Source organism: Piliocolobus tephrosceles, chromosome 7 (genome assembly GCF_002776525.5).
Source record: "Piliocolobus tephrosceles isolate RC106 chromosome 7, ASM277652v3, whole genome shotgun sequence".
Lineage (NCBI taxonomy): Eukaryota > Metazoa > Chordata > Mammalia > Primates > Cercopithecidae > Piliocolobus > Piliocolobus tephrosceles.
The window spans coordinates 81,927,763-81,949,175 of NC_045440.1; the positions used below are offsets into that span (position 1 = coordinate 81,927,763).

Consider the following 21,413-nt stretch of genomic DNA (forward strand, 5'->3'; position numbering starts at 1 on the left):
CAGCACCCAATAAATGCATTTTCAAGTGAATGGATGAAGTATGTGCTAAGAATACATCCCCGACAATAAATAAGACCTATTTATAAACAACTGCAAGAGAAGCATAAGAGCTGTATCTAGTACATTTCTGTACCTGGTATGTACCAGGGATTCTGCTAAATGCTTTCCTCATTTAATTGCTGTCACCAGCCTGTGTAGGAGGCACGGTTAATCCCCCTTTTACAGAGATGGAAGCTAAATCCCAGCAGAGCGGTGACTTCACCCGAGTGTCACAGGAGCTAAGTGGCAGGGAGTCCATCTGTCTCAGACTCCAAAGCCTGTGCTCTGCGTCCCTCAAGGAAGCTCCTCGTCATTGTCGGGATGCTGGGACTCACAGGGGTCACTGCGCCCTGTCCCAATACTTCCAAACAGAAGTGGTCAGATTTCTTGTGTGAAATATTTTCAGAGCTACAGATATTTTTAAAATGGAGTTGTATATCAAATGATCTGTCATCACACAGGCCTTGTTTAAAGAATATTTGCTCAATTCTAGAACATTCTAAATGAAAAGAAATAGCCTTTAAGTTGGTCTCGTGTCATGAATAAAGCAAATACTTTTGGTTTTTGATAATAGGGCAATATCTTCCTTGAAAAAGACTGTCAGTATTTACATTTTCATTTGCTTCAGTGATAAAGCTGTGACTGTTTTCAGCCATCCCTGAGCACAGATATCAGGACGGCAGGGGTGGCTTCGCAGCAAACCGGGGTGCCTCCTAAGATGGGGAGAATAAAAGCCATTTTGGCAAAGGTGGTTCAATTGGACCAATTATCTCCAGGTGAAACACTGTCACATTTATGTGAATATTCAAAGTTAAGGAATATTAAAAAGCTGAAGAGGCCAGGTGCGGTGGCTCAAGCCTGTAATCCCAGCACTTTGGGAGGACGAGACGGGCGGATCACGAGGTCAGGAGATCAAGACCATCCTGGTGAACACGGTGAAACCCCGTCTCTACTAAAAAAACACAAAAAACTAGCCGGGCGAGGTAGCGGGCGCCTGTAGTCCCAGCTACTCGGGAGGCTGAGGCAGGAGAATGGCGTGAACCCGGGAGGCAGAGCTTGCAGTGAGCTGAGATCCGGCCACTGCACTCCAGCCTAGGCGACAGAGCGAGACTCCGTCTCAAAAAAAAAAAAAAAAAAAAGCTGAAGTAAAGGAGACTTTTACCTACAATGTATGCAGAGAGTGTTCTGAGAGATGAAGTTGTTTTCCTCAATCTTTGAATCAACATGAACATCTTCTAAGGCTCTATAATTACATAAATGCAGGACTTCCTGTGTAACACAGAACTTCTTCCTTCCTATGTTTGACTGTATGTATATTATGCCTAACACGACAGGCGTACAGTAATAACAAGTCAAATTACTTTTGCATGTTTGCCCCCAGACAGCTATAACCAAATGAAAATAACCACCACTTCTGTGATTTGTTGATGCAAAGAATAATTCACTTTAAACTGAGACTACAAATTGGCACCACAATAGGTTTTAAAATGCATTCAAGCAAGCACCTAAATCATGGTGACCAACGAAAATATATAAAATACATTTTTATATACAGATCCAAAGCATAAAACATTTTAGGAATCACAGACAAAAGGTATCTATCTCCTGTGCAGGCATCTGTTTGTTCTTCATTCATTCATACAACAGATTAATTAATGCCTATTTATAAAATGCCATGTTCTTAGAAAAGAGTTTGCTGTGTGAGTTATTCAAAAGCCAGAGATCCATCCATGAAACCTAGTGTGGAATCGCCAATATCTGTCTCCTTTCTGTACATGTTTCTCTTTTCTCTCTCCTCTCTTAACAGAAGGAGGTCAGTAGAATATGATGAGAGATGTGGGGTGCCCAGCCTATTAGAACAGTGCAGGGAGAAAGAGTATGACAGGGGATGATTACAAGTCGCGGAATAAAGGATAGAACCAAGAGAAAACGTGTTGAAACTCCTGGCTTACTCCCCTTCAATTAGAATTGTCTATAAAGCCACTGAAAGACATTTCCCCAAGTTCTTACTGCGGACAAAATCCTCACAGTGAACAGATTGATCACCATGGGGTGTGCATTTCTGAGTCAGATGCATTGTAGTCCTCAGGGACAAACGCCCCAGTTGCTGGGGCAGCTTTCTCCTCTTGGACCCTCTAAGTGCTGTTCTGCAGGAGGACTGTGGGACACCAGTCCCTGTGGTCGTGGGCAGCCCTGGCGGGTCAACAGTGGCTGCACCAGCAACTGCCACCTACTCTTCTTTAGGGGCCTGGCAGAGTGTGTGTGTGTGTGTGTGTGTGTGTGTGTGTGTGTGTGTGTGTGTGGTGGCAGCGTGGGGGTGGTGGCTGAGGGAATCTAGACTAACATAATCTTTGATCCTTACAGCAGACCTCCTGGGTGGACGGTTCCCATTTTGGAGAAGATCTGTGTACTGCTACCCTTCTCTCCTGGTCTCTCTCTCTTTTTTCTGGATGTTTGTTTCCAAAATTCTGCTGCCCATGCCTTCTCTGGCTATCTCCTTAAATTCTGGCAGCTCAACTATACTAAGCCAAGACTGTCGCCCGCTCACCCTCCTGCTCACATGTCTAGATGGACATCCTGGTCAATGTGTGTCGGTGGACCGGCTCCTCCCCTGTGCATGGAGATGGCCCGCCCCTCCCCCTGTGTGCAGATGCACATGGATCACTTTGTGTTTCACTTTCTTGGAGCAGCTGAGGGTAGAGGCCTCATGCAGAAAGCCCAGTGCTCTGCCCCTAGGCTGCACCCTCATGTATTGGTTTTACTGCCCTTAAATGCAGTGCTTGGGGGTCCTCATTCTGTTCTTTTGAGTGAGGGGAAGGTGGAGGGAAATCAGTGTTCTTTCAGGTGGCCAGGGAGGCTTTTTAAAGGATGAGTGATGGGGGAGAGAGTAAGTGGATAGGAGCCATAGTGTATGGATAGTAAAAGTTACCCTGAACTGGAAGGTCTCTGTGGCAATCATGGCATTTCCAGACTCTACACTGTGCCAACCAGGCTCTCTGTGAAAAAGCCACCCAAGGCAGTGCTGTCCTGTGACATGGTTATGGTCCACAAGGACCAGCTTGTTTTGGGCTGATTCAGTATCAAGTAAGTTATGTCTTGACTATCAGGAATTACCTCTTCCAGTGGAAATATCTGAACCATTTGGAAGAGCATCCCTTATGATTTTTTTCATGAAGACATTTAAGTCTGTTTCTCTGAATCCTGTTCTTACTTGACTCAATAAACTTGCATTCAACTACAGAATATCATATAGAATATTATTTCTTCTTCTTCTTCTTTTTTTTTTTTTGAGACAAGGTCTTGCTCTGTCACCTATGCTGGAGTGCAGTGCTGTGATTACTGCAGCCTTGACCTTCTGGGTCAAGCAATCCTCCCACCGCTGCCTCTTGAGTAGCTGGGAACACAGGCATGCGCCACCATGCCAGGCTAACTCTTTTTATTTTTAGTAGAGATGAGGTCTTGTTATGTTGCCTGGCTGTTCTTGAACTCCTCCCACCTTGGCCTCCCAAAGTGCTGGAGTTACAGGCATGAGCCACCACACTGGGCCTATTTCTTCAAAGTTTAAAAAATTCTCTTATCAGACCACATGTGTAAATATTCTCAGTTATTTAACATAGGGCAAAGAAGGACCATTTATTTTAATTGTACCTCTACTAACACTTAATTTTGGCACCTGAATGTTGTATTAAGATGAGTCACAGAAGATGGTAATATTAATGTGATCACAGATTTAGATTAATAGTTGTACATTAATTCTGTTTGCTATAGAATAGGCTTCATTATTGGCTGCACTGATGTAAAGTCATGGCTGGAGACTATAATATAATACAAGTATATAGTATTGCTGTAAAAGAGGCAGTGGTATGACCTCAGTCTCCACTCCAATTTTGTATCATTTCGAACTACCGTGAGAACTTGTCGTTAGCCTTGAGAAAGGTCAGTGCTTATGGTTAAAGGACTTTCATTGGGGATTCTTTCACAGATTTGTCTGATTAATTCTTTTGGACTAAAATCTCCATACTCTCTTACCCTTTCATATGCACTCATTTGTTTTAATGAATAAGTGATTTAATCACTAGAAAAACCACTGGCCTTTTAATTTAACAGCATGTGCCTTTTGTGTGTGTGTGTGTGTGTGTGTGTGTGTGTGAGACAAAGTCTCGCTCTGTCACCACGCTGGAGTGCAGTGGCGCTATCTCAGCTCACTGCAACTCCACCTCCTGGGTTCAAGTGATTCTCCTGCCTCAGCCTCCTGAGTAGCTGGGACCACAGGGGTGCGCCACCACTCCCAGCTAATTTTTGTATTTTCAGTAGAGACGGGGTTTCACCATGTTGGCCAGGATGGTCTCCACCTCTTGACCTCGTGATCCACCCGCCTCGGCCTCCCAAAGTGCTGGGATTATAGCCGTGAGCCGCCATGCCCGGCCAGCAGGTGTCACTTTTAACCACAAGGTGGCAGCATAATTCTGTTCTCAGCCCTATGTAGAACTTTCTTGAAGGAAAGCTGCTCAATAACTGTTGGTGCCTTATGCTTGGCATTTGAATTGTCTTCATCAGCCTGCACTATCAGCCACCAAGATCAATTCCAACAGGGAAAAACACACACACAAATTAATGAAAGGTGCAGACCAAATGGCAGCTACTTACTTCTTTGGCCAAACATCCTTAACAGGTAGGTTCTCTGATCATAGCAAATTCTATAAATAATAATCAGGTCGAGTTGGGATGGCCACTGAGATTAGATATGGAAACAGACACTTTACAGTCCTGTGAAGCAGATCTAGGTCAGTAATGACAGTCATTACCTTTTTACAGCTGTTGCAGTTGATATATAATTAAACATGATAGAAGCCACCTCCACTCATGACCCCTCACTGTTGGATGAAATAAGAGCAAGGGCCCAATCCCAGTGGCAATTCTTCCTTCCTGGTCATTACCAGGCGTGGGAACCATGCGGTAAAATGACACGTTATGGGCTCTAAATTAACCAGATTTAATGATGGCAGAGGAAGCAGATTCTTTGGTGGGTTCCCTGGTCCTGTGAGCACACTGACAGCTGCACAGGCTGAGATGAAATCAACTCTGAACAGAATCCTCAAGCCCCAGAAAGAGTTTTAAGCTACAGAGTGTAAATTCAGGTAGTCTTCCGTTCAGGTTACAGGGACTGTGCTACACACAAGCCTGCCACACTGAACTTTGCATGGATGAGTATCTGTTGGAAACACACGGGGAATCACCTACCCAGATGTTTACTGTTCCATCCTGCTAAGGTACAAAGGCTTTTGTCTACACGTGACTGTTATCAAGATCTCCTTGTTCTGGCCCTTCACGGAGTCAGGGGCAGAACACACCCAGAGCGCAGAGGGTGGTGGAAGGTAAGTTTTTCTTGTTTATAGATTCCTGAATCCTTTTTTAATGTCCCCACACAGCGATATCTTGATATCTCTTTCTGTAGCAGTTTAAGAATGAGTGTAGCTGAAAGAAACCTGGAATGCCTTAACATCACCAGACCACACTGACCCTGCTATCAGAACTCGCTGCTCATGGGAGAAAGTGCCCGGCACTCATCCTAAGAGCAAGTTACAAATCCTCACGGCCGTCTGTCAGCATAACCTGATCACTTTTCATACACACCAGACCTATCGATCCACACAGAGAACAGGAAAGCTGACCCTTTTGGTGGAGGGGTGTGTGGGGCTGTCACTTGTCTTCAAGAATGCATTAAACTTACATCACAGAAATAATATAGATTATTGTTTATAAACACTTTTGCCTTCCGACAAGCCAAGAGGCAAGTGAATTTGATGGGTAAGGAATGACTTCTAAGGTTGGTTTCCCCCAAATTCTGACTTGGAAGCCAATTCTCAAGGTTCATTTTGAATGGTGGGGGGGGGGAGGGAGATAGAGAGAGAGAGACTGAGAGAGAGAGAGAGAGAGAGGAGAGAGGGAGGAAGGCAGAGTGCAAGGGCATGGTCTTTCTAGAAGTCCATATCACATGCACTCTGACAGAACCCTGAGATGTGCTTCTATTTGGGCTAATGCGATACGTTCTACACTGACCGCATAAGGAGCACAGGTAATGGGGATTCACTTTGCACAAGAAGGCTTCATGGAACATTTCAGACAGTGTGTATTTTGGGCTTTAGGTTCTATTTCTTCCTGCCTTGCATGTTAGCTCATCCAGTCTAATTTCCTTGAGGGCAAGGATGTCTCCACCTCATTTCCCACCATATTCCCAGCACCTCTATGACCTGGGAAATAGGAGACAGTAAGGAATTTTTATTGAATACATGTTTCTATAGGAAGAATGGTGAGTAGATTCTCTAGTGGATTCTCAAAATGCAAGTTTAATTCATAATTTATACCACAAGGAAGAGAAGGAGAGTAACAGGGATGAGCACACTAAGCAAACAATTAAAAAATAAGCTAAGTGTGTCTTAAGGCAAATCCTTTTTCCTGAGACAGAGTCTTCCTCTGTCGCCCAGGCTGGAGTGCAGTGGCATGATCTCGGCTCATGACCCTTTAAGATAGACGTTACTGAAATCAATTTTAAGGACTCCTGGGTTTAAGCGATTCCCTGCCTCAGACTCCCGAGTAACTGGGACTACAGGTGCGTGCCACCATGCCTGGGTAATTTTTTTGTAATTTTAGTAGAGATGGCATTTGACCATGTTGGTCAGGCTGGTCTTGAACTCCCCACCTCAAGTGATCTGCCCCTCCTCAAGTGATCTGCCAGCCTAGGCCTCCCGAAATGCTGGGATTACAGGCGTGAGCCACTGCACCTGGCCTTAAGGCAAATCCTTCACTCTGGAATGAACACAGCCATCTGGCTTCTCTGTATTGTCACTGAAGCAGCTGAACATCTCCTGAGAAAAGTCACAGCACCAAAATATCCGTGTCTTCATCCCCTGCAGCAGGCCTCTCAACTCCAATGATCTCACCATGTCCCCAAGCTTAGTGTTCTACTGACCCCTCTCTGCAATGACAATTTCACACCTTCTCCAGCTCCTGACACAAGCCTCAAGGGGGTGGACCCTCCCTTTCTCAAAGGAAAAAGGAGCCTTAAACAGTGTTGGCTCTCTTTCCAATGTTTTTCATCTGACAAATCTAAGCATCCTATGAGTCTCACTTCTTCGGGGCAGCTTTCCTGATGCCGAAACCCTCCCACCTCTCAGGTGTAGCTGAGGCCCGTCTTTTACAAGTTTTTTCCTTCCTGGTTCAAAATTGAAATTATGAAGCGATTGAAGTGTCTCCTCTGCTGGGCTAAACCCCAGGAGGGAGGAACTTCGAATGGACCTATCTGGTTCATAACTGTAGCCCTAGTGTGTGGCACACAGTAGGCACTTAATATTTATTGGATGAATTAATAGTTAAGAGGAAGAAAAGGAGGCAAGAGGAGTGCATATTGATCAGGTCTTCAAAGGTGGTAAGGTCAGAAGAAACCCTTTTGCTCCATCCTCTCAAGTGATGCTGAAACTTGATGGGGGCACAAGGAACCACAAAAGCCTGCTTGCCCGACCACCTGGCCAGGGTAGGTGGGTCTCCACGGTGCTCCTGCCTGCACATAAGCCATCACTGTGGTTTTACCCAAGTTCCCTCCAGGGTCCCCAAGAGGCTCACTACATACCAGTTTTGACTCATAGGCTTGACATAAAAAGCACTGAAAAATGGAAGCGAGCACAGACCATGTGTCTGCCACCCACTTTGCTGCGGGTTATTTTATTTCGTTCTCATGACCCTTTATGGTAGATGTTACTGAATCAATTTTATGGATGAGGAAACTGAGGCTCAAAGTTAAGTGCCTTATTTAGGGTCATGTAGCTACAGGTTCCCAGACTCTGTCCCCAGCACTTCCTCTTCTAACACACTGCCCAGCACGCTCTCAGCCCCATGTATTCACAACCTCCAGGCATCTGGCTTGTCTGGGACAGCAGCAGACAGGTGAGGACGTGGGAGCCACACCCATCTCCCTGGCAATCTTAACTTCACTCTATCAGGATTTGTTTTAGTGCCAGAGAGAAGAATGTTCACTCCCGTCTGGCACACCCACTGCTCACTCCCAGCCATGCATTAATCATAAACCTCCTTCCAAGGGATCTGGAGGGCTTTACAAACATCCCACCAGCTTTGCTGTGATGGATGTGGTATTTACAGGCAGGCCGGTTGACTGAGACCAGCACTATTTGCAGTCACACTCTGTTAAGCATTGCTTTGCACTGTTTCTATTTAGCTTCTGAGGGACAGTAATTCAGCCACCTTTTTTTTTTTTTCATAATAAAAGACTTAACAAAAAATAAACTTCAGTTTCTTTGCCACAAGGTTCAAAAATGTACTGCTTGACACAAATGCCTCTCAATCAAATTTCCTACTCATGGCTCATGATATTGAAAAGATCCACTTCCTTTTAGCATTTGTTTAGCCTGGGCTAACTACAAATGCCCTGTTTCTGCAGACAGCTACTACCTCACTGGGACTGTACAGCAAAAGATGCTTGATCTGGGAAAAGTAAACCCTCCAGACTGGAGAAGTAGAATTTAAGAGGAGATGATCATTTCGTCAAAGGAATGTCAACAGAGGAGTTTGTAACACCGGTTCACTGTGAGCTAGTGCCAAGTCAGAGAACGTGTCCTGTGGTCTCTCCCACACCATCAGACGTACTGCCATCGTAAGGACTGCTGGCTTAACAGTGTTAATATCTTACCCAGCACTGGCAAAAATATAGCTGAAATCATTACCCAGTGCTTAAATCATGGCTATCTTTATGATGTTTTAGAACATCATAAAGCCAGGCAAAGTATTTCTTGATTCATAAAAATAGAACAAAAATCCTCAAAACACATCCCTCCAAGTTATTTACTGGTGTTATTGTGAATGACTTAGGGCTGAGGAAATGTCTCAAGAGAGACTAGCTTGATTAGAGAAAGTCAGAGCTTGTATTTGAAAATATATGTCCAGAGCTTATCCTCACAGCTTTCTGCCAGGAGAGGGCAGGGAAGGCAGATGACTCAAGGGGTGTGACTCCTAAGCCCCTGTAGAGGAAGGGACAGGGTCATGGCTCTTGTAGAATCGAACTTCCCCAAGGGTGGTCCCAGTTAGCAGCACCTGGGAACTTATTGAAATGCAGAATTCTGAACCTTCTCCCAGACTTATGACTCGGACACTCTGGGAGTGGGGCCCGGCAAACCTCTGTGTTAACAAGCCCTGCGGGTGATCGTGATGCACCCTGAAGTTTGAGAAGCACTGTTCTAGAAGAGCTACTGGATGTATATATGGTGATCTGGGATCTTGTTATAGATTCTGATTTGGCAAATCTGGAGCGGAGCTCAAGAGTCTGCATTTCTGACTGGCTCCCAGGTGACGTCCAGGCTGCCGGTCTGTGAACTACATTTGAAGTAGCACTAGTACAGATGCTGAAGGTTATACAGCCGGATCCCTGGAGCTGAAACCTGGCTTTCAGCTTACTCAAAGATTATGGGACGATAAAGTCAGAGCTTCTGTTTCCTAGGAGCCTTCTTGATGTCTTTCCCACTAGAGTCTGGTAAAATGGCAGTGAGTGGGTACATTGCTGCTATGTAGAAGTAAAGACCAGGTTTTGCTCTGTTCTTTTCCACTGAATTGCTGTGTGGCCTGAAGCGAGTCTAAGCCTCCCCATGCCTCAGAGTCCCCTTCTGAAAAATGCGGTCATTTCTAAGGTTCTTTCGAACTCTTAGCTTCTATCATTTTATAAAAGTTGCCAGTGATTCCTAAAGTCTAAGATAAAAATTCAGGACTTTCCACACAAAGGCGAATGTTGCTCCAGCAAGAACCTTAAATTCTCAAGGTGATCAATAGTTTCAACTCCCAGAAAGCACAGCCTTAGTAATTAAGAGGCAAACCTGATGAGGCCACACCAGTGGGGTGGATGTCAGGAAGAGAAGCCATGGACGGCCTTTTTAGTCAGCGTGCAGTGCCGGGAATCACTCCCGACAGCCCTTCCAAAACACCATTTGCGCTCTGGCAACATTACCATGGTACACCGGCTGCAGGGCTGACTTATGAGTCTCTTTATTTTTTCATTAACATGTACTTGGCATATTTACATATTTACAATTCAAATTTAGAGTAGCCTTTCAACAAAATGTGAAGACAGAACCAAACCACACAGATGGTGCACGGACAGGTAACGTAGAAAGAAAACACTTCTCCTGAAAGCTTCTGAGGCTGTTTAAAGGCATATGCATATGCCCAAAATTTTGAAAAATCTTACACAGAAAGCAAGTTGGAAATGGATCCATTTAATTTCTAATCTCAGGACTTGATAAGCTTGAGGAGGTTCCAAATGTGATAAGAGATTCTGGAGACCGCTGTTTCTATTACTACAGACAGTCTGCACCTCGGGTTGGTTTCACTGGTTTCTTGACTAATACCTTGGATGATATTTCCTACTCACTGACACTCTGTCATTCATTAAGCACATAATTGATAAATACCTACTATGTGCCAGGTACAATTTCATCTTCTAATCACACCATGAATAAGAAATGACATTGGACCACTATAAACTTTGCAAGAGGTAGAAACTGTTTAGGATTAGGTTCCTAATACAGAGCTATATTTTGACCACAAATGAAAAGCCATTTATTGTTGAACTCCAAGCTTGTGCAATCAGAATAAAAAAGCCACAAGCTCTTTCACTTCTACCATGTTGCACTAGAAACAACATTTAATCACAATAATTGCTGCTGGATTCTGTTTAGCCTGGCGGCAGAGGCTCCATGGCATTGATGCAGCTGCAATGCCCTTGGACTGATGTTGTTTCAAGCTGAGAACTGTCCCCAATGTGTCTGGTGGATTCCAAAGACACCCTTTGCATGTTCACAGGGTGGAAGGGACTCCCTCCCATGTGTGCACTTGACCACAGCGAGGGCCAGCCAGCTTCTGAGGATGGGCTAGATCCCAGGGACCAGGAAGCTGCTGTATAGAGCCTACCTCCCCCACTTTCTGAATGGAAGAAAACTGCTTTCACTTTACAGTTAAAGCGAAAGCTTAAAACAGCAAATATTCATGCAAGAGGTGACACATGCATTTGAAATCACACCAAGGCATAAATGACTGGCAACCATGTCACCTGGTGAAGAAAAGAGGGGAAGGAAAAGGATGAGAGGGCTGATGCCAGGATGCAGGGGCGTTGTGCATTTGAGAGAGACAGGACATGGGAGAATAGACTTAGGGGGCTTTCCAGGTAAATGTTTTCTGCTTCACCTCTTTGCCCATGGCTGGCCTTAATCCAGGGGCAATTCTGTGAGAATGACATATGTATGTATGTATGTATATATTTATATACTCCAATACATCGATCTCCCTCTCCTCCGTTGTCCAATTTAGGGAAGATAAAGCTAAGTCAAGAGAGGTGGGGGAAATCAGTACAACAGAACAGTAACACTGGTGCAGATCCTGTTCTTCAGTCAGACATGGCTGAATGTGGAACTCAGTGATCAGAATCAGTCATGCTCTTTGGAAGAGGTTCTTGTTCATTTCAAAGGCTGCTAATACCTTAGGGGAGCCAAAAAGACTTTGGACCTTATACAAAAGGCAATATGGAGAAAACTGGAGGGTCTCTAGTAGAGACACAACAATGGGACAGAACATTTCTGAGCAAGTGCATGTTCTGTCAACTTAAGTGATGAGTGTGATTGTGGCCCTGTGGAATACCCAGCCTCCATCTGTATCAGAGCACGTGGCCTGCAGGTCCCTTCAGCACACCTGCCCCTCCATCTGTCAGCCTCATAGGCTTCACTTGCCGTCATTCCCAGGCAAAGATGCCCTCCAGACTCCCTCACTCCCTGACGTTCTCCCAGTCCCGCCTTGTAACACAGGAGGCAATTTGTTAAAGGGCCGAGGCCCAGATATAATCGAGTTAGAGAGGGGCCCAAGAATCTACATTTTAATTTTTAAATTTAAATTGTAATTATTTTTTGAGACGGGATCTTGCTCTGTTGCCCAGGCTAGAGCACAGTGGCACGATCTCGGCTCACGGCAACCTCTGACACCCAGGTTCAAGCTATTCTCCCATCTCAGCCTCCCAAGTAGCTGGGACTACAGGCATGTGAAACCATGCCTGGCTAATTTTTGTATCTTTAGTACAGATGGGGTTTCATCATGTTGGCCAGGCTGGTCTCGAACTCATGACCTCAAGTGATTTGCCTGCCTCAGCCTCCAAAGTGCTGGGATTACAGGCGTGAGCCACTGCGCCTGGCCAAGAATCTACATTTTTATCTTGTGTCCTAAGTGATTCCAAAGTAGGTCATCCACTGGAAACCCTTGGAAGGACACAGGCCTGGAGCTCGTGAGTCCTGGACTGCCCAATCCTGAGTCTATTCTCTACCCTTCTCTCCCTGTGTGGGCACTGAAGTGCCACCTCTTCCTGGTCCCTTTGCATCTCACTGGTTCTGCAGACAAGCCTCACTGTGTTCCTGGTTCATCGTGTGAAAGTAAAAATCTAATCTCCCAGTGGGTCCCCATGGGCAGAGGCAGTGAAACTCCAGAAGTCCACAGGGAGAACTCAGAAAACTGACCCCCTTTAGAAAGCCACGGAGCTAATGTGATTACAAGACCTCATGCACCAAAAAGAATGCAATTCTGAACATCTTTATAGCTAATGAAAATCATATTGTCTTCCTCAAGATTTTCTATTTTTTTTTCTATTTGGAAATCATGAATAAAATAGAAGTTATGGGTTAAGGCTGTGTTTATGAAAATTCCTGGAGTATAATGTGAAGAGTTTTATATTTTGAATGTCACAGTGGGTTTCAAGTTGAAGAATCATATGTGGAACTTACATTATATGCCATAGTATTAAGAACTTTTTTGGAGAGGCCTTAGAATATGGATTCATTAAGCTAACATTTTAAAGACAGCCTTCCCTTGTGCTGAGTTCAAAGCCCTTTGTATGTAAGGCAGTCAATATGGTCACTCTACCCCCAATTTCCATTTTCTTTGGAAAGTAGAGCCAAGGAAAGTCTTCAGGTTGTTCAATGAGAGCGAATATCATGGTATCGCTCTGACGGCCCTGCCCCTTTCACTTCTCTATGCTATGTTTTCACTCCTTTTCTGGAAGGGGTATTTTAAAGGCATTCAATAGAGAGGCAGAGAGAGAGAGAGAGAGAGAGAGAGAGAGAGAGAGAGAGAAGCCTATGATAAAGCGGCAAGGTCTGCAGGTAGGGACAGGCATATATTAGAGATGTGTTGTGGGAAGTGCAGGAAAAAGGTGCCAACCACATCTTCTAGAAATGTGGAAGTTACTTGAAGTTAATTTATCATAAAAGAAACACGGATCTTTATGGAGTACAAGGTTCTATTAAGAACTTAAAAAATAGGATAGGCGTGGTGGTTCATACCTATAATCCTAGCACTTTGGGAGGCTGACGTGCGTGGATCACCTGAGGTCAGGAATTCGAGACCAGCCTGGCCAACATGGTGAAACCCCATCTCTACTAAAAATAGAAAGAAAAAAAAAATTGGCCGAGTGTGGTGGCAGGCACTTGTAATCCCAGCTACTCGGGAGACTGAGGCAGGAGAATCGCCTGAAGCTGGGAGGTGGAAGTTGCAGTGAGCTGGCTGAGATCGTGCCATTGCACTCCAGCCTGGGCGACAGAGCAAGACTCTGTCTCAAAAAAAAAAAAAAAAAAGAGAAAAAAGAAAATAAAAGGAAAAAAGAACTTAAAAAATAAAACATGGGAGCTTGAAGAACTGCACATGGAGTCAGGAACCCGAGTTCACCCTTCTCTGCCACTGAGGCTTTGAGGAGGTCTGGCTATGCTAAGAGCATAGACTATACTTCTTTGAGTGGCACCTCCTACAAGCATGAGGTTTGCACTAAATAGCCGTGGCAGTGGTCCTGCCAGTGCTTACTATGAGAAATATAACAGTGGAATCTGGTCCAGGGAGAATTAGTGTGTGCTTATTTCTCATGCCTCTATTACAGGAAAACTTCAAGAAAAATAGACTTACAAAATGGGACAAGAAGATGTGTTTTTAGGACAAAAAGAAAACTCATCTAGGAAAATCAAGGTAGCCACTGACATCTAGTAACTGCTATTGGGAAAAGCAGTATGTATCATTTTTGTCTTTTGGATTAAATAATATAAGCTATGTGGCTTCATTCTAGTTCTTTTTGTAAGCAATTATTTTAACAGTTATGTGATTTCTAGACACAAATTGTAAAACAATATGTTTACAATATTTCCATAAACAAGAATAATTCAGTCTTTTTCACATCAAATATTTTAGGCCTCTCTCCAAACTCTTCAAAACTCTACTTCATTGTACTTCTTAATGAATTGCCATATTATAATGTTTCAGGAATAAACAAACTTTGGGGGCAACTGGCCCACTAGTAGTCACTGGTAACACTTTGCTTCCCTTTATGAAGAACATAATTAATAACAATATAAGGTATTCTGCAGTAGCCACTTATCTATCATACGTCTTTGATTCTGCAGCCAGGATCCAACTAAGACACCAAGATGCATGACTGCAGTATAGTTCTCAAACTATTAATACTCTCCCAAAGACTGTATCATACTACTACTACTGCAAGAATTTAAAAGGGTAGGGTGAACCTGACAGATCAAATTCCAATCTCACGTTTCCTAACAGAGTAGTGTTCTGCCCCACTTCCTCTCATCTATGACGTGGTGTGGTTTTCAGATGAACTGAAGGACATGCCCTGCCACAGCTTACTGGAATACCAACATCCTCCAGGACTGCAGCTGGCACGGCCCTACTGCGTGAGCTTGGGACTCCACGAGGTAGCAGCTGAACCTACTGATGAAGTAATGTCATAAAAGTGGCTTTTATAAAATATTAATATAAGAAATTATCTTGATTTATCTGAATTTCTCATAAAACTATTAATGACATTGTTCTACTGTGTGGTACATAAAGCTTTATGTGTCTGTGTGATAAACTCTTAGAGATTTTAGTTCTTAGCAGAAGGTGTTCTGTCCCGGTGAACTAGTTTGCCTTTTTGTATAAAAGATAAACTATACATACAAAAATCATATTTCCTTTCTTCTTTTCCCTTCACATGGCTGGCTGGATGCTCAAAGCTGTAATTATCTTTAATTATAGCAATTACCTTCGTCTAGCTCTTTCTTTCCTCTGCCTACACCAATGCCAATTACAAGTTTTTTATTTCATATGTTTTAAAAAATCTTGTGTGTCTTTATTATAACAACTTCAATATTTTTAGAAGCAGATATTAATTTCTGAATAATGGATACATGAAACTTGAAGTTTAATTACCATGGACTATGCCTTTATAGATTTTAAGAGTTCCCAATCTCCAGATTATACTTTAGAAGGAAAACACATTTTCAAAAGAGCAAAGAATAAAAGGAAAAAGGAAGGAAGAAAGGAAAAGACTTTCCCATCAAACTAACCTTAGGGACCATAAGTTCTGATCTCTAAAAAATAATTAAGTATTACTCAGATGATAAGATATAAGATACAAAGACTAAGATGGTGAAAATCAAACCAACGGTATCCTAAAGACTATGGCGACCTATTAAATTAGACCAGTGGTGTTTAACCCTGGCTATCCACTGCAAATTTTTTTTTAAGACGAAGCCTCTGTCACCCTTGCTGGAGTACAGTCGTGTGATCATAGCTCACTGTAACCTTTAACCCCTGGGCTCAAGAGATCCTCCCACCTAGGCCTCTTAAGTAACTAGGACTACAGGCATGTACCACCACATCTGGTTAATTTTTATTTATGTATTGTTGAGATGCAATTTAGCTATGCTGCCCAGGCTGGACTTGAACTCCTGGCCTCAAGTGATCCTCCTACCTTGGCTTCTGAAAGTGCTGGGATCACAGGTGTGAGCCACTGCGCCCAGCCCAAACTTTTCACAGTACACTAATGCCCAGGCCGAACTCTCAAAGTTGGCTTAATAGATCAGGGATGGGGCCTGGATATTGATATTTGTGAATGTGTCCCCATGGCATCTGAATATATGGTTGGGACTGAGAATCACTGAGCTAGACCATTCATATTTCTAAACTCTTTTAACTAGCAGATGTTATTTCATCTTACTTCTCTTGTAGTATTGGAACAAGTCATAATCAAGATGTGGCAAGATAAAACAGATATAGTTCATTGTTCCTCTTCCCACACAACGAGTCTACACTCTGATTCACATAAACCAAAGTTTCTCACATGTATATCCTTAAAGCCCAGGTCAAAACAGATCATGTTTTGAATCTATTCCAAAAGGTGGTATCTGAGCTCACACAACATAAAGACTCAGATTTAGAAGACATGGATTTGAGCCACATTTTTTTTGCTTGTTTGCTATATTATTTCTATGTAGTTTTCTCTGCATCCCTCAAAAGTTATACAGCTACTGTAATTTATTATAGAAATTAAAATAGCATTATTTTAAAGTATTTTCAAATATAAAAATTTCAATAAGAAATAGATAAAATCTCTTGGCCTGTTACTTGTTTGAGGGTAATATGCCACTGTTTTTAAGCTGTATGTCAAAGCTGATCTAAAATACATTTCTCTATCCACTTACAAAATGATCCATAATTCTTAGAGGGAAAGAATGCACAATTAATCAATACATTCTTATGACAATAACTTTTCTTTATGATTTAGGCCATTTTAGCTTTTCTATTGACCTTCATTGTTTAAATGGACACAGTACACTTTGTTCAGCTCAGTTTGACCAACATTCATTGAAGGGTCCTCATGGGGCAGGTGGACCCAACTACTCCAGCCTCAGCTGGTTCCTTGGTCTCCTTGACCATGACTTCTCATGTGATTTTTCTTTCTAGCCCTTGACCATGTCAAGCTTCCCCTCACCTGGACCTTTTATACTAGCTGTTTGTTTTCTGGAATGAACATCCTTCAGGTCACCATACAGCTGGTTCCTCCTTATTTTTTCAGTCTTGCTTAAAGATCATGTTCTTAGAAAAGCATTCTATCACCAACCATTCTAAAACTCTCCCGTCCACTCCACTACACTCAGCCTTCGTCTCATTACCCTGCTGTCTTTTCCTGTTATCCTTATCTGAAAGCATATTATTTATTGGCCTTTGTGTTTATTGTTGTATGCACAACCTCTAGAATAGAACCTTCATGAGCACAAACTCCATGTTTGTCTTTGCAGCTATAACTAAGGCACTGATATGGTTTGGCTGTGTCCCCACCCAAATGTCATCTTGAATTGTAGCTCCCACTATTGCCACATGTTATGGGAGAGATCTGATGGGGAGATAACTGAATAATGGGAGTGGTTTCCCCCATACTGTTCTCATGGTAGTAAGTCTCACAAGATCTGATGGTTTTATAAGGGGAAATTCCTTTTGCTTGGTTCTCATTTTCTCTTGCCTGCCACCATGTAAGACATACCTTTTACCTTCCTCCATGATCATTTGAGGACTCTCCAGCCACATGGAACTGTGGGTCCATTAAACTTCTTTTTCTTTATAAATGACCAGTCTCAGATATGTCTTTATCTGCAGCATGAAAATGGACTAATACATGCACTAACAGCAGAGCAGGTGCTTAGTAAATATTGATGGAGTGAATAAATGCATATCTTTGCAGGCTTACTAAGAATAGTACCAAAAATAATCCTGTATTCTTTAAGGTTGTAACTACTGATGGTTAATAGATAATGAATGTGTACAGTTACAATTTTATTTTAAGCTATAGTCCCTCATGCAATATGCACACGTTGGGATTTTAATTAGATTCACAGTGCCAGCTACTTTTGCAGAGAAGGCATTTTGCAGCCTGTGCCTTGCTGACCTCTGGCTGGCTCTAAGCTTCTGGTAGAGAGGGCTTCTCCATTTGCACATTTTGCAATCTTAGTTGTTCCTTTCAATTTCCAGCAGAAGGCAGCTAGACATTAATGTCTGAAACTGTACTTCCAATCATCTGTTGAGGTTTCTTTAGATCACTTTATTGGGAGTAATACCATGTTTATTTGGCATAGGGTCCTCAGTCTGCCATGGCAAAGTTTTTGGGTCTCTTGCAATTGTTCATTTCCATACATGTCAGCTTGAGATGGGAGGTATATTGCAGAAAGAATCCATTTAAGTTAGTGGACTCATTACAGCCTGGGATCCTTTGTTAGTAATCTTATCCTTCCATTATTACCACATGATACTGAGAGTACTGGCCAAGAAGTCAGCTGCAATATCTTCAGGACAAATCCTACTGACATATGGAATGACAGTTGGGCACTACCACTATTTTGAGGCACTTCTGTTTGGTCTAGACTAGCGCTTTAAGCCATATTGATAACACACTCTGCCAGCCTTCCAAACATGTGCCTATGTTTGCATGTCAGCTCCATTCAGTATCTTCAGTATTTCAGATTGCCATTCAGCAGAGAAAAGTATATTTGACACCTCTACCAAAATCAGCTACATTTGTATCTTGTGCAACATGCATAGTTCAGTGCCCTTGCCCAGAGTAGGCACCCAATAAATATTAATTCCTTTTGCTGCTTCCCTGGCTGGTTTAACAAAATCTTATTTTATTCAAAAACGTACTTAAAGAAGAATCTGCATCTTCCTGCATTCAAAGCAAGCTGATTCTGCTATTAGGATTTATAATTTATAATTGAATTTAACACAGCTGTAACTAAAACAGAGAAATAATCAGATACCAGCTGTCCATTTGAATATATTATATATACATTTAGTTTTTAAAATGAGCAGGTTCTTCTGAATCCAGTGATGAATTTTAATGCCAGGAAAAGAGGCACAACCAGACATTGTGTTGTGTGACGCAGCAGGAAACCCTGGGCACTAGCTAGAAAGTCTAACGATAATGCAAACTTGCATTGATCAAGCCTCTGAGTTTACCTACCAGAACTTAAAAAAATTTTTTTTCACTTCTATCACTTAAATCATCAAATAGTGAGCAAGAATTTTGCCTACTCATGTCAGTCAACTCACATCCACAAGACAGAAGTTTGTGTGTAAGTTTCTGTGAGAAAGTATCAGACCAAATTTCAGACACTGTATAACTATCCAGAATCATTATCATCCATATGCCAATTTAAAAGGCAGAGGTATGGGTCAAAAGATGATGACAAATTATGGTAACCACACATTTGAGAAGACACCCAAGGAGATTGGCTCCTCTCCCTAGCTGTGAAATACCATAGTGGTTTAAGGTGTGGCTTTGGGTTCTTTTCCTGATTTTGCAGCATATTATCTTCCTAGACACGTCATCCACAACCATGCCTTCATTTCCCATCAGGCTGCCATGATCCCAGATCTGTATCTTTGGCCCAAGCCTCTTTTCTGAGCTGCCATCCCATATCCAGCTGCACCTGGGCTTCTCTACCTGAGTGTCCCCAGGCCCTCTGCCTCAGTGTGCGCAAGGCTGGACTCTCCATTGTCCTCTGCCTATGGAGTCATCCTCCAGGGCCCCTCTCTCTGGAAATGGTGCCACCTTCAGTTAGTTGGCCAAGGTCAAATCCCAGGTCCTCCCTGTTTGCCACCCTCTCAGTTTCCTCCCACATCCAATTCAACATCAAGTTCCCCCTGCCCTTTGTTTTTGAGACAGAGTTTTGCTTTGTCACCTAGGCTGGAGCGCAGTTGCAGGATCTCGGCTCACTGCAGCCTCTGCCTCCCGGGCTCAAGAGATTCTCCTGCCTCAGCCTCTGGAGTAGCTGGGATTGCAGGTGCCTGCCACCACGCCTCGCTAACTTTTGTATTTTTTGTAGAGATAGGGTTTCACCATGTTGGCCAGGCTGGTCTCGAACTCCTGACCTCAAGTGATTCACCCGCCTCGGCCTCTCAAAGTTCTGGGATTACAGGCATGAGTCACTGCACCCGGCCTCAAGACATATGCTCAATATAAAATGTTCAATATGATATAAATTCTTTACAGTGCCAGTATTAAAAACCATAGAATGTTCAGGGATCTCTGAAATCTAGTCCCACATATTTGCATTGACATTTTATTTACTAAAAAATCATTGCAGTAATTCAAAATATTTTTAGGGTTTGCCAGGGTAAAATTCTCAGATTTTGGGCTTACAACTTTGTACATAACTTCTAGTTTGGCAAACAAACATAAAAAATGTGGAATCCCCCTAAAAGATATTATGTGTAAGGAGAGTCATCGAATTTAGAATATCAAGCCCCAGATGGTTTATCAGTAGCAACAAAAACTGCTTTTTTTGCCAACACAAATTTTATAAACCGGAAATCATTCTCAGGCATGCAAAGACAGACATATCAGGTCTATGAATACTTATGACTATGTGCTTGGCACTATGTTAGGTACTTCATTACATGGCCCATGAAACATTACTTTAAAAACAAACAAGAGTTCAAAACGAACTATTTACTCTTTGTAGCAAAGGCACTGAAGTCTTTCCAGAAAGTGACCCATACTCCAGTGCTGTAGAGCAAGACAGGGACTAGCAGGCTTTGAAAGCCAAAGCAAGACCATCAGCAAACCTGTGCTGGGCTGTCTTGAAAATGTTAATTAATTTATATTCATTTTTCTTTTCTGATGACATAAATTGTTGGGGATTCAATATTTCTGTTGTTGTTAACGGCAAATGACTCTAAATGTGATGGAATGGCCACGTAAACATGTCTTTGTACAATCATTATTAAGGAAATAAGGAATGAGGCTTGTAGCTTCAGAAGCTTCCCCTGTCACTCAGAGAGGAAGACAGTGAGAGACATGAGGATCAGAGCCACAGTTCTTAATCACCTGACCACTAAGACTTTCGAAAATCATAAGAGGAACAGCAGTACAATGGACATTCAGTGTTTGGGAATGATGTACAATTGGGTGGATAGACGGCCCTTTTGTGGGCTTTGGAGCTTCTGGAGGTGGTGGGTTGGGTAAAGCAGGCTGAAGTCAGGAGGCAGAGGCCGAGAACCATCTGATCTCTACCATTTTAGGAGCTCAGAAGTTCCATAATTATAAAAAAGCTGGCACCACCCTCAATGCACATTTGCCATATTTCTACACTACACATTCTTGAATACCCTTTGACGTTCTATTTATTTCAAAGAGGATAGGTATTTTTTGATCCAGTTCACATCACTGATTAGAGGTATTTTAGCTGCCAGATAAATAAATCTCCATTGAATGCAATTTATGGGATCCAAAAGCAATGTATGGATCAATCTAGAGCTATATGAAGCTTAGCTGGTTTTATGAAAATACTCGTAACAGTAAAATCAAATCAATAACAATGTATTAAGGCTTTTATTCTTTGTATAGGTTTTGAAATGAGTTCTTACCCATGATAAAAGGCCTTAAATATTTTGGGAGCTGAAATATTGTACTTGACTGTCTCTGGTTCTTTTCCTGAGTTGACCCTTTATGTTGAGTAAGCATA

At 42.7% G+C, this 21,413-nt stretch overlaps 1 protein-coding gene across 4 annotated transcripts in view; it reads right to left on the reverse strand.

Annotated features, from left to right (window-relative positions):
- PAG1 (phosphoprotein membrane anchor with glycosphingolipid microdomains 1) overlaps positions 1–21,413 on the reverse strand; it is a 143,638-nt gene that overhangs the window by 26,705 nt on the left and 95,520 nt on the right. The window lies entirely within an intron of this gene.